The following is a 13,301-nucleotide window of genomic DNA, read 5'->3' as shown; positions in this document are numbered from 1 at the left end:
CTACTCTCTGTTTATCATATATGCATAGTCACTTTAACCATATCTACATGTACATACTACCTCAATCATCCCGACTAACCGGTGCCTATATGTAGCCTCGCTATTGTTATTACCTCGCTACTGTATATAGCATCGCTACTGTATATAGCGTTGCAACTGTTATTTTTCACTGTCTTTTTACTGTTGTTTTTATTTCTTTACTTACCTATTGATCACCTAATACACATGTTGTATTCGGCGCACGTGACAAATAAACTTTGATTTGATTTGATTTAGTCTAAAGAAGCCCATTTTTATTGCTTCTTTAATCAGGACAACAGCTGTGCCAACATAATTGCAAAAGGGTTTTATAATGGTCAATTAGCCTTTTAAAATGAGAAACTTGGATTAGCTAACACAACATGGCTACCTGGACTATTTGGACTCCTGGAACACAGGAGTGATGGTTGCTAATAATGAGCCACTATGTAGATATTCCATAAAAAATCTGCCATTTCCAGCTACAATTGTCATTTACAACATTAACAATGCCGACACTGTACTTCTGTACTTCTGTACTTCAATTTGATGTTCTTTTAATGGACAAAAAATGTGACCCAAAACTTTTGAACAGTAGTGTACGTAGGCTGACCCAAAACAGTACAAACATCTTCTGAGTATGACTCCTAATCTTTGGAAAGTTTTGTTCATCAATAGATGCATAGAACCTCGTCAGTGACATTGCTTTGAATAGTTCTTCAATCACTGCATCAGACTGAAGATCGATAAGCTCAAGTTGCAGGTCAGTGGGAGCGTTATCCACACTGAAGGTGAAAGGAGAGGAAACTGTTTCCAACACTTCAAAATCCTCAAAATGACAAGAAAACTCACCGTTTAAAGCCCGCAGCAGTGGTGTATACTTCTCCCACTGGTCATCTGATAGGGAACAGACTAGTAGTGTCGGAAGGTGGGTGAGATTGTTGGCTTCTACTTGACGGGTCAGGAGGAGTAATTTACCCTTGAAGGCTTTAACAAGGCTGTACATCTAATGTGCAAAAAGACCCTTCCTTCCCTTGTAGTTTGGAATTCAGTTCATTCATGAGGGCCATGATGTCCACGGTGAAGGCAAAATTAGCCAACCATTCTTTATCTTGCAGTTGATGTAACATCTGCTCCTGCAACGCCCTTTACTTCTCATCCTGTGTCTCCTTGACCTACCGCCACTCCCCCAGTACTCTCTCTCTCTGTGCGTGTGTGTTTGTGTGGGTGGAGACAGGTGTGCTGGAGTCAGAGCAAATCCCACCAGCTGCAACCTGTTCCATAATCAAGACCTCTACAAATACTCAGCCCTGCCACTTCCACGCTGATAGATCGTAATCTCTGCTCAGTCAGTCTACGGTTCTAGCTGTTTGTTTCTATTTAGCTCCTGTTGTGCCTGTTTTCCTTGCATGATGCTGTTTTGTTCTCCGCTACAGTTCCGCCAGCTCTGACTCTGGTCCCTGTCTCCAGTCTAATGTCTCATCATCCTGCTACTCTGTCCTGGATTCCCCTCTGGACCTACTTACCCTGTTCCAACCCCTCTCGCTCCAGCCTCAGCCTCTACACCTGGTTTCCTTCAACCCGCCCAAGCTTCCCCTGACCTGCACTCCATCTTCCCCCTGTATTTCAATAAATACCTTGGTTACTTCATCCCAGTCTCCTCGTCTGAGTCTGTTCTTGGGTTCCCCTGTTCCACACCGCGTAACAATTGAGGGAAATCAACATATTTTCCTTAAATTTGCTAAAACTCAGCAATCTCCGACTTCAGGTCCCACACCCTTTTAAGCACCTTCCCCAAACTCAGCCATCTCACGTTTGTGTGGGAAGGGAGATCTGCATGACCCGACTGTCTCTTCCAACAGTGAGACAAACTGCCTGTGGTTTAAATATTTTTCTTTTATGAAGTTTACCACTTTAGTGACTGTTTCCACAACGTGGCTCATTTTCAAAACACATTTACAGAGCACCTCCTGATGAATAATGCAATACAGGAAAATCATTTTCTGATCTGGGTTCAGCTCTGCTACCTGATCTTCTATCCTTTTCAAAAGGCCAATGTTTTTTCCTGTCAAGTTTGGGCACCCATCAGTGGTCACTCTGGCAACTTTTCAAAACTCAGTCCCAGCTTTGCCACACACTTATCCTCCTCCAATAAATATTTATCTGTGGTTGTGCTCTTCATTGACTGCACTGAAACAAGGCCCTCTGTAATTTCAAAGTCTGGGGTTATGACTCGTAAGAATATCAACAACTGCACCATGTCACATGCATCACTGCTCTCCTCCAGGGTCATGGAGAAATAGGTGAAATCGTTTACTGTGTCTTTCAACTGTTGATCCATATTTTCTGCGATGTCCTCAACACTCCGTGTAACTTTTTGTCTTGACAGGGCAACATTTTCAAACAGCTCATTCCAGCGGGTTTCTCCACGCATCGCGCCGACAGAAACGAACATCTTTCTGGTAAGAAGAGGGGCGGGGGCGTATGCCTTATGACTAACGTGACATGGTGTGATGACAGAAACATACAGGAACTCAAATCCTTCTGTTCACCTGATTTAGAATTCCTCACAATCAAATGTAGACCGCATTATTTACCAAGAGAATTCTCTTCGATTATAATCACAGCCGTATATATCCCCCCCCAAGCAGACACATCGATGGCTCTGAACGAACTTTATTTAACTCTCTGCAAACTGGAAACGATTTATCCGGAGGCTGCATTCATTGTAGCTGGGGATTTTAACAAGGCTAATCTGAAAACAAGACTCCCTAAATTTTATCAGCATATCGATTGCGCAACCAGGGGTGGAAAGACCCTGGATCATTGTTACTCTAACTTCCGCGACGCATATAAGGCCCTGCCCCGCCCCCCTTTTGGAAAAGCTGACCACGACTCCATTTTGTTGATCCCTGCCTACAGACAGAAACTAAAACAAGAGGCTCCCACGCTGAGGTCTGTCCAACGCTGGTCCGACCAAGCTGACTCCACACTCCAAGACTGCTTCCATCACGTGGACTGGGAGATGTTTCGTATTGCGTCAGACAACAACATTGACGAATACGCTGATTCGGTGTGCGAGTTCATTAGAACGTGCGTTGAAGATGTCGTTCCCATAGCAACGATTAAAACATTCCCTAACCAGAAACCTTGGATTGATGGCAGCATTCGTGTGAAACTGAAGGCACGAACCACTGCTTTTAATCAGGGCAAGGTGTCTGGTAACATGACTGAATACAAACAGTGCAGCTATTCCCTCCGCAAGGCTATCAAACAAGCTAAGCGCCTGTACAGAGACAAAGTAGAATCTCAATTCAACGGCTCAGACACAAGAGGCATGTGGCAGGGTCTACAGTCAATCACAGACTACAGGAAGAAACCCAGCCCAGTCACGGACCAGGATGTCTTGCTCCCAGGCAGACTAAATAACTTTTTTGCCCGCTTTGAGGTCAATACAGTGCCACTGACACGGCCTGCAAAGAAAACATGCGGTCTCTCCTTCACTGCAGCCGAAGTGAGTAAGACATTTAAACGTGTTAACCCTCGCAAGGCTGCAGGCCCAGACGGCATCCCCAGCCGCGCCCTCAGAGCATGCGCAGACCAGCTGGCCGGTGTGTTTACGGACATATTCAATCAATCCCTATACCAGTCTGCTGTTCCCACATGCTTCAAGAGGGCCACCATTGTTCCTGTTCCCAAGAAAGCTAAGGTAACTGAGCTAAACGACTACCGCCCCGTAGCACTCACATCCGTCATCATGAAGTGCTTTGAGAGACTAGTCAAGGACCATATCACCTCCACCCTACCTGACACCCTAGACCCACTCCAATTTGCTTACCGCCCAAATAGGTCCACAGACGATGCAATCTCAACCACACTGCACACTGCCCTAACCCATCTGGACAAGAGGAATACCTATGTGAGAATGCTGTTCATCGACTACAGCTCGGCATTCAACACCATAGTACCCTCCAAGCTCGTCATCAAGCTCGAGACCCTGGGTCTCGACCCCGCCCTGTGCAACTGGGTTCTGGACTTCCTGACGGGCCGCCCCCAGGTGGTGAGGGTAGGCAACAACATCTCCTCCCCGCTGATCCTCAACACTGGGGCCCCACAAGGGTGCGTTCTGAGCCCTCTCCTGTACTCCCTGTTCACCCACGACTGCGTGGCCATGCACGCCTCCAACTCAATCATCAAGTTTGCGGACGACACAACAGTGGTAGGCTTGATTACCAACAACGACGAGACGGCCAACAGGGAGGAGGTGAGGGCCCTCGGAGTGTGGTGTCAGGAAAATAACCTCACACTCAACGTCAACAAAACTAAGGAGATGATTGTGGACTTCAGGAAACAGCAGAGGGAACACCCCCATCCACATCGAGGGAACAGTAGTGGAGAGGGTAGCAAGTTTTAAGTTCCTCGGCATACACATCACAGACAAACTGAATTGGTCCACTCACACAGACAGCATCGTGAGGAAGGCGCAGCAGCGCCTCTTCAACCTCAGGAGGCTGAAGAAATTCGGCTTGTCACCAAAAGCACTCACAAACTTCTACAGATGCACAATCGAGAGCATCCTGGCGGGCTGTATCACCGCCTGGTATGGCAACTGCACCGCCCTCAACCGTAAGGCTCTCCAGAGGGTAGTGAGGTCTGCACAACGCATCACCGGGGGCAAACTACCTGCCCTCCAGGACACCTACACCACCCGATGCTACAGGAAGGCCATAAAGATCATCAAGGACATCAACCACCCGAGCCACTGCCTGTTCACCCCGCTGTCATCCAGAAGGCGAGGTCAGTACAGGTGCATCAAAGCTGGGACCGAGAGACTGAAAAACAGCTTCTATCTCAAGGCCATCAGACTGTTAAACAGCCACCACTAACATTGAGTGGCTACTGCCAACACATTGTCAATGACACTGACTCTACTCCAGCCACTTTAATAATGGGAATTGATGGGAAATGATGTAAATATATCACTAGCCACTTTAAACAATGCTACCTTATATAATGTTACTTACCCTACATTATTCATCTCATATGCATACGTAGATACTGTACTCTATATCATCGACTGCATCCTTATGTAATACATGTATCACTAGCCACTTTAACTATGCCACTTGGTTTACATACTCATCTCATATGTATATACTGTACTCGATATCATCTACTGTATCTTGCCTATGCTGCTCTGTACCATCACTCATTCATATATCCTTATGTACATATTCTTTATCCCCTTACACTGTGTATAAGACAGTAGTTTTTTTGGAATTGTTAGTTAGATTACTTGTTCGTTATTACTGCATTGTCGGAACTAGAAGCACAAGCATTTCGCTACACTCGCATTAACATCTGCTAACCATGTGTATGTGACAAATAACATTTGATTTGATTTGATTTGATTTGTCGGGGCAAAGTAGTGCTGCAGAGTCAAGTAAACATTATTTCATGAATTTGCCCTCAGCGCAAGGCTTGCTTTGTTTATTCATTTTGTGGGATAGTACATAGCTAGCTCTTGCAATTCCGTAGTTTGCTGAATGCAGTTTTGTGAAAAGTCCTTGCTGCTTTTGCAACTGAGAAAGAAACTCTCTTGCCTTCTGCTCTGAAGACATATTCCTATTTTTCTGCATGCTTCGTCTTGAAGTGTCGGGACAAGTTGTAGTCTTTCAAGACACACTAAGCACACAGCTTTCCCTGATACCTCAATAAAGAATGATTTTGATGTTCACTTTGAAATATTTGAAAAACGTTTTTTTTTCTCGCAATTTCTAGCTAGCTACTAAATCAAATCAAATCACATTTTATTTGTCACATACACATGGTTAGCAGATGTTAATGCGAGTGTAGTGAAATGCTTGTGCTTCTAGTTCCAACAGTGCAGTAATATATAACAAGTAATCTGACAATTTCCCAACAACTACCTAATACACACAAATCTAAAGGGGTGAATGAGAATATGTAAACGTAAGTATATGGATGAGCAATGCCTGAGCGGCATAGGCAAGGTGCAATATATTTTATAAAATACAGTAATGTAAGATATGTCAACATTATTAAAGTGGCATTATTTAGAGTGCATTGTATAAAGTGACTTGTGATCCATTTATTGAAGTGGCTAGTGATTGGGTCTCAACGTAGGCAGCAGCCTCTCTGAGTTAGTCATTGCTGTTTAGCAGTCTGATGGCCTTGAGATAGAAGCTGTTTGTCAGTCTCTCGATACCAGCTTTGATGTACCTGTACTGCCCTCGCCTTCTGGTAATGGTAATGGTGTGAATAGGTCGTGGCTCGGGTGGTTGATTTTTTTTCTTTTTGGCCTTCCTGTGACATTGGGTGCTATAGGTGTCATGGAGGGCAGGTAGTTTGCCCCAGGGATGTGTTGTGCAGACCCCACAACCCTCTGGAGAACCTTGCGGTTGAGGGCGGTGCAGTTGCCGTATCAGGCTGTGATACAGCCCGACAGGATGCTCTCGATTGTGCATCTGTAAAAGTTTATCAGGGTTTTGGGTGACAAGACAAATTTCTTCAGCCTTCTGAGGTTGAAGAGGCACTGTTGCGTCTTTTTCACCACTCTGTCTGTGTGGGTGGACCATTTCAGTTTGTCTGTGATGTGTATGCAGAGGAACTTAAATCTTTCCACCTCCACTGCTGTCCCTTCGATGTGGATGTGGGGGTGCACCCTCTGCTGTTTCCTGAAGAACACGATCATCTCCTTTGTTTTGTTGACGTTGATTGAGAGGTTGTTTTCCTGACACCACACTGCGAGTGCCCTCACCTCCTCCCTGTAGGTTGTCTCGTCGTTGTTGGTAATCAAGCCCACTACTGTTGTGTCGTCTGCAAACTTGAGGATTGAGTTGGAGGCGTGAATGGCCACGCATTCATGAGTGAACAGAGAGTACAGGAGAGGGCTGAGCACGCACCCTTGTGGGGCCCCAGTGTTGAGGGTCAGCGAAGTGGTGATGTTGTTCCTTACCTTCACCACCTGGGAGTGGCCTTTCAGGAAGTCCAGGACCCAATACCACAGGACAGGGTTGAGACCCATGGACTCCAGCTTGATGATGAGCTTGGAGGGTACTATGGTGTTGAATGCTGAGCTATAGTCAATAAACAGCATTCTTACATAGGTATTCCTTTTGTCCAGATGGGATAGAGAAGTGTGCAGTGTGATGGCAATTGCATCGTCTGTGAACCTGTTGGGGCGGTATGCAAACTGAAGTGGGTCTAGGGTAGCTGGTAAGGTAGAGGTTATATGATCCTTGGCTAGTTTCTCAAAGCACTTCCTGTGAGTGCTACGGGGTGGGATTAATTTCGTTTTTTAAATCTTTGCCTTCTTGGGTACAGGAACAATGGTAGCCATCTTGAAGCATGTGGGGACAACAGTCTGAGATAGGGAGTGATTGAATATGTCCGTATACACACCAGCCAGCTGGTCTGTCCTTGCTAGGGATGCCGTCTGGGCCAGCAGCCTTGCGAGGGTTAACACAATTAAATGTTTTACTCACGTCAGCCACGGAGAAGCCTGCCAGTTCAGCCTGTCAGTTGTTGTCCTCGTGCAGTTGTTATTTATATGTGCCTTCAAAATAAATGTCCCATAAGCAGTGGGAGTTAAATCATTACACAAAGGCGAGTATTCAATGAGCTTTTAGTATATATATATTTTTTTTAATTTGACCCTTTTTTCCCCCCAATTTCACGGTATCCAATTGTTTTTAGTAGCTACTATCTTGTCTCATCGCTACAACTCCCGTACGGGCTCGGGAGAGACGAAGGTTGAAAGTCATGCGTCCTCCGATACACAACCCAACCAAGCCGCACTGCTTCTTAACACAGCGCCATCCAACCCGGAAGCCAGCCGCACCAATGTGTCGGAGGAAACACCGTGCACCTGGCAACCTTGGTTAGCGCGCACTGTGCCCGGCCCGCCACAGGAGTCGCTGGTGCGCGATGAGACAAGGATTTCCCTACCGGCCAAACCCTCCCTAACCCAGACGACGCCAGGCCAATTGTGCGTCGCCCCATGGACCTCCCGGTCGCGGCCGGTTACGACAGAGCCTGGGCACGAACCCAGAGTCTCTGTTGGCAAAGCTGCGCCACCCCAATGAGCTTTTAATTTGAATAACAAATACGATTAAAAAACTTTACTATTGGCAAATTCTTTATGTGATCTGAGCATGATTCCGTGGGCCGTATTGAATCAGGTCGCGGGCCATATATGCCCCCCCGGGCCGTCCTTTGCCCAGGCCTGGTCTACACCATGGTCCTATTCTAGAGTGTGCTGTTGAGACTACCGTACTGTAGACCTTCATTGCAGAATCCGTTTATTTTAATCGGGTACAGCATTTAGTGTAGTTTTATCTGAAAGGGATAACTTTTTCATGTTTCAGAATTTTTGTTGTTTGAAATTCACTGAGTTGGATGGTCCCCCCCCTACCTCCTCTGAGGATCCTCCACTGTTACACAACGTCAGTAGTCATTGGAGTTAGTGTTGACAGATATGACTGTGGGAAACTTCAGAAGCTCATACAAAGGCTTGTAAAGTAGAGTGCTCTACTCACAGTGGTGCACAGCCATAAACCAAGATGCAGACCACATACTAAGGAAAGGGAAAGGGGGATACCTAGTCAGTTGCACAACTGAATGTGTACAACTGAAATGTGTCATCCGCCTTCAACCAATATAGTGATTTATGCATTCCGATGAATTGCTGTTATCTTAACTGGTTGCTTTGCCCTGGTTCCTTGTTTGTGTGAACATGTCAATGCGGACTAACAGACTGACTGCACCTTTCTGATTTAGCATTGCTTGTAAAAACCATAATATTACTAGATTGTGGTCTAGAGAATATTGCTATAGAATGTCTTCTTCACTTCATTACATATTTGTTCAGACAAAGGGGTTCTGTTTTTTTCTACATTGTGTGTCTGGAAAAAACAGTTACGGAATGCCAATGGATAGGGGTTAGGTTTCGGGTGAATCTGGTGGTTGACAGTGGCTCTATGTTGCACTGCTGTGCTCTGCTCCGTGTGACAATCCCAAACAACCAGATAATAAGTTAGGAATTATAAAAGTTTGAGGCTAAAATGAAGCGGTATACCTTAGTTTACACACAAACAAGCTATTGTATGCTCAATTTAATTAAAGAATCAAACTAAAATCAAACTAAAACCGAACACTTCATGCCACTAGCTGAATGTCAGTGTAAAGTACATTCTAGTAGGGGGAATAATCATAAAGGTATTCTGTTTTCAGTTAGAGTTTATGTTGTTTTTAAGATTAAGATTAGATAACTTTATTGGTCAATTGCACACAAGGTCCAAACCGAAATTTGACTTCCGCTTTTTACCCAACCTACACATCCAAACAGATTTTTTTGGAGAGGTGTGTGGTGCTGCCCCACTGGATGCCCGGGAGCTGTTGTTGTGGTGGATTAAGTGCCTTGCTCAAGGGCACAACAGCCCTTGAGCAAGGTAAATTGACTGAGAAGGTAAATAGACTGAGAAGAGAACACATTGTTATTTATAGCAACGACCTGGGAATAGTTGATGGGGAGAGGTGAGGGGATGAAAGAGTCGATTGGAAAGCTGGGGATGATTACATTTTGGGGTGCCCATGTTGAGGGTCAGCATGGTGGAGGTTATGTTGCCTACCCTCACCACCTTGGGTTGGCACCTCAGGAAATCCAGGATCCAGATGCAGAGGGAGGTGTTCAGTCCCAGGTTCCCAAGCTTGGTGACAAGCTATTGTTGAACGTTGAGCTGTAGTCAATGAAAAGCATTCCTCTTACCTTGGTGGGTGAGAGCAGTGTGGAATGCAATTGAGATTGTGTCGTCTATGGATCTGTTGAGGCGGTATGCAAATTGGAGTGGGTCTAGGGTGTCTGGAATGATGGTGTTGATGTGTGCCATAACCAGCCTTTCAAAACACTTCATGATTACAGATGTGAGTGCTACAAGGTGGTAGTTATTGTGGCAGGTAGTCTTAGAGTTCTTGGTTGGGCACAGGAATTAAGGTGGTCAGTTTGAGACATGTGGGGATTAGGGACTGAGACAATGAGAGGTTGTAAATGACTGTTCTGCCCAAGCTCTGAGAATGTGCCCAGGAATACAGAGTGTTTACTTGATTAGCGAGATCACCCAGTCCTCTGAATTAGCGGGTGCCCTCATGCATGGCTCGGTGTTGTTTTTGTCAAAGCATGCATTAAATACATTGAGTTCTTCTGGTAGAGAGGCATTTTGCGAAGATCATGGCTGGGCCTTCCTTTGTAATCCGTAATGGACTATAGCCCCTGCCACATGTGGCGGGCGTCGGAGTCTGTGTAATAGGATTCCAGCTTGTTCCTATATTGTCCTTTTGCTTGTTTGATGGCTGTCTGGAGATCGTAGCAGGATTTCTTGTACTTGTTTGTGTCCTCAGCCATAGCCTCTGGGTTGGCTGTGATATCTCTGTGTGCACTAAACCTATCCTTTAGCTTTGCGCCAAACTCTATGTTAATCCAGGGCTTTTGATTGGGGAAGCAGAGTCTGTCGCTGATGTATTTCCTAATGAAGCCGTTGACGGAGGTGGTTAGTTTGTCGAAGATATCGGCTGAGTAACATAACATATTCCAGTCAGAGCTAGCAAAGCAGTCTTGTAGCTTAGCCTTGGATTTGGAGGACAATTTCTCTATGTAGCGTGTCACGGGTACTTCCTGTTTGATGTTGTAGACAGGATTTAGGAGTATCGAGTCATGATCTGATTTGACGAAGGGCCTTGTATGCTTGCTTGTGGATAGAGTAACAGTGGTCAAGGACTTTATCGCTCCTACTGGAGGAGACGTGTTAATGGAAAGGACCAACCCAGACACAGGTTTCTGTCATTTATATTAGTTATCAATAACAGTCATTACAAACAACATACAGGCAGAACATTTTATTTTTGAGGTTGCAAAGGCTAATGGTGAAGACAAGGGAGTGTATAAAAGAAAAGGTTTATTATGGACAACATGAACCTCTTCCCTTTCAACCTCCCACAAACCCAGATCCCCAGCCAGCACCCAGATGCCGGTTTATGAGAGGTTGTAAAAGCCTGCAGAGTGCAGGTCTTATCATGAGAGTACATTGCACACCGCCATGTCATAGCACCTATTATTTATTCTATATAGTTGAGAGTTACAGTACATGTATGCATGACAAACCAGGAAAGTTTTGGAGATGTTTCAGTGATAGAAATGTTTGACTAATGCGAACTTCAACTTTGCAACCAGAGGCAAAAAGCACTCCAATTTTACACCTCTGTGTTTGAGAGTTAAAGCAAATGTATTTCACCTTTATTTAACCAGATAGGCCAGTTGAGAACAAGTTCTCATTTACAACTGTGACCTGGCCAAGATAAAGCAAAGCAGTGCGACAAAAACAACAACACAGAGTTACACATAAACAAACGTACAGTCAATAACACAATAGAAAAATCTATGTACAGTGTGTGCAAATGTTAAAGAGTAGGGAGGTAAGGCAATAAATAGGCCATAGAGGCGAAATAATGACAATTTAGCATTGACACTGGAGTGATAGATGTGCACATGATGATGTGCAAGTAGAGATACTGGGGTGCAAAATAGCAAGAGGATAAGTAACAATATGGGGATGAGGTAGTTGGTTGTGCTATTTACAGATTGGCTGTGTACAGGTACATTGATCGGTAAGCTGCTCAGACAGCTGGTGCTTAAAGTTGGAGAGGGAGATATAAGACTCCAGCTTCAGTGATATTTGCAATTTGGTCATTGGCAGCAGAGACCTGGAAGGAAAGGCGGCCAAAGTAAGTGTTGGCTTTGGGGATGACTAGTGAAATATACCTGCTGGAGCGCGTGCTACGGGTGGTTGTGGCTATGGTGACCAGTGAGCTGAGATAATGTGGGGCTTTACCTAGCAAGGACTTATAGATGAACTGGAGTCAGTGGGTTTTGCGACTAATATGTAGTGAGGGCCAGCCAACGAGAGCATACAGGTTGCAGTGGTGGGTAGTATATGAGACTTTCGTGACAAAACGGATGGCACTGTGATAGACTACATCCAGTTTGCTGAGTAGAGTGTTGGAGGCTGTTTTGTAAATGACATCGCCAAAGTCAAGGATCGTAGGATAGTCCGTTTTACGAGAGTATGTTTGGCAGCATGAGGGAAGGAGGCTTTGTTGCGAAATAGGAAGCCTGTTCTAGATTTCATTTTGGATTGGAGATGGTTAATGTGAGTCTGGCAGGAGAGTTTAGTCTAACCAGACACCTAGGTATTTGTAGTTGTTCACATATTCTAAGTCAGAACCGTCCAGAGTAGGGATGCTAGTCGAGCGGGAGGGTGCAGGCAGCAATCAGTTGAAGAGCATACATTTAGTTTTACTAGCATTTAAGAGCAGTTGGAGCCCACGGAAGGAGTGTTGTATGGCATTGAAGCTTGTTTGGTGGTTTGTTAACACAGTGTCCAAATAAGGGCCAGAAGTATACAGAATGGTGTCGTCTGCGTAGAGGTGGATCAGAGAATCACCAGCAGCAAGAGCGACATCATGGATATATACAGACAAAAGAGTCGGCCCGAGAGTAACGTGGGTACGAACGAAAGTGGGGAATGGATAAGAGTGGGATATGGCTGTGCCATTTACTATAGACTAGATTTTTTAGCAGAGTTATTATCATACCCAAAAATAGATGTCATGCTAAACTATGTAGCATTGCAGGAACTTAGATTTAAAAAAGAAATGCCAGCACCACATTTCTGGTCCTAGTCTGCCCCTGCTTGCACTTTTAATGCATTCTCAATTGCAATTCAGCTCATTTGGTTGTGCTATTAGACGAAGCACAGTGTCAACACACTGAGTTGTACAAATACACACCATTTCTGTCATTGTTTTCCATTTGAACTTTGTGCCAAATGGTTGAAAGTGCAGATATAACACATTTAGGTGACAACTAAACAAAAATCAGACAATGTTTTTCCATTGTTTTTGGATGGTTGAAAGCATAGTGATAACACATTGGGAATTCAACTAACTTTTGTTTGTCTTTTTGAGGTTAAAATCTCATTGAGCAACATCTCAACCAAATATCATCCAATTGTCCATGTTGAACTTACGTGGTGTGCCGAGTGGGATGTCACTGCAACTTACATGTTAATAATGTGTCAGCTATGGTGACAGTTTACCTACAAAGGTTAAATGTTACTTTTTGTTACAAATTCTAGTTAGACCATGTTGACTTAAAGGCAATAGCTATATATAGTGCAACATCTCTGTCACACCAATGTCACAATAAT

At 44.7% G+C, this 13,301-nt stretch overlaps 1 protein-coding gene across 1 annotated transcript in view; it reads left to right on the top strand.

The window, feature by feature from the left end:
• LOC112264359 (keratin, type I cytoskeletal 13) overlaps positions 1-13,301 on the top strand; it is a 48,615-nt gene that overhangs the window by 14,826 nt on the left and 20,488 nt on the right. The gene's annotated exons all lie outside the window — the stretch shown is intronic.

This window comes from Oncorhynchus tshawytscha, linkage group LG32 (genome assembly GCF_018296145.1).
Source record: "Oncorhynchus tshawytscha isolate Ot180627B linkage group LG32, Otsh_v2.0, whole genome shotgun sequence".
NCBI classification, from domain to species: domain Eukaryota; kingdom Metazoa; phylum Chordata; class Actinopteri; order Salmoniformes; family Salmonidae; genus Oncorhynchus; species Oncorhynchus tshawytscha.
This window is presented reverse-complemented; position numbering and strand designations above follow the sequence as displayed.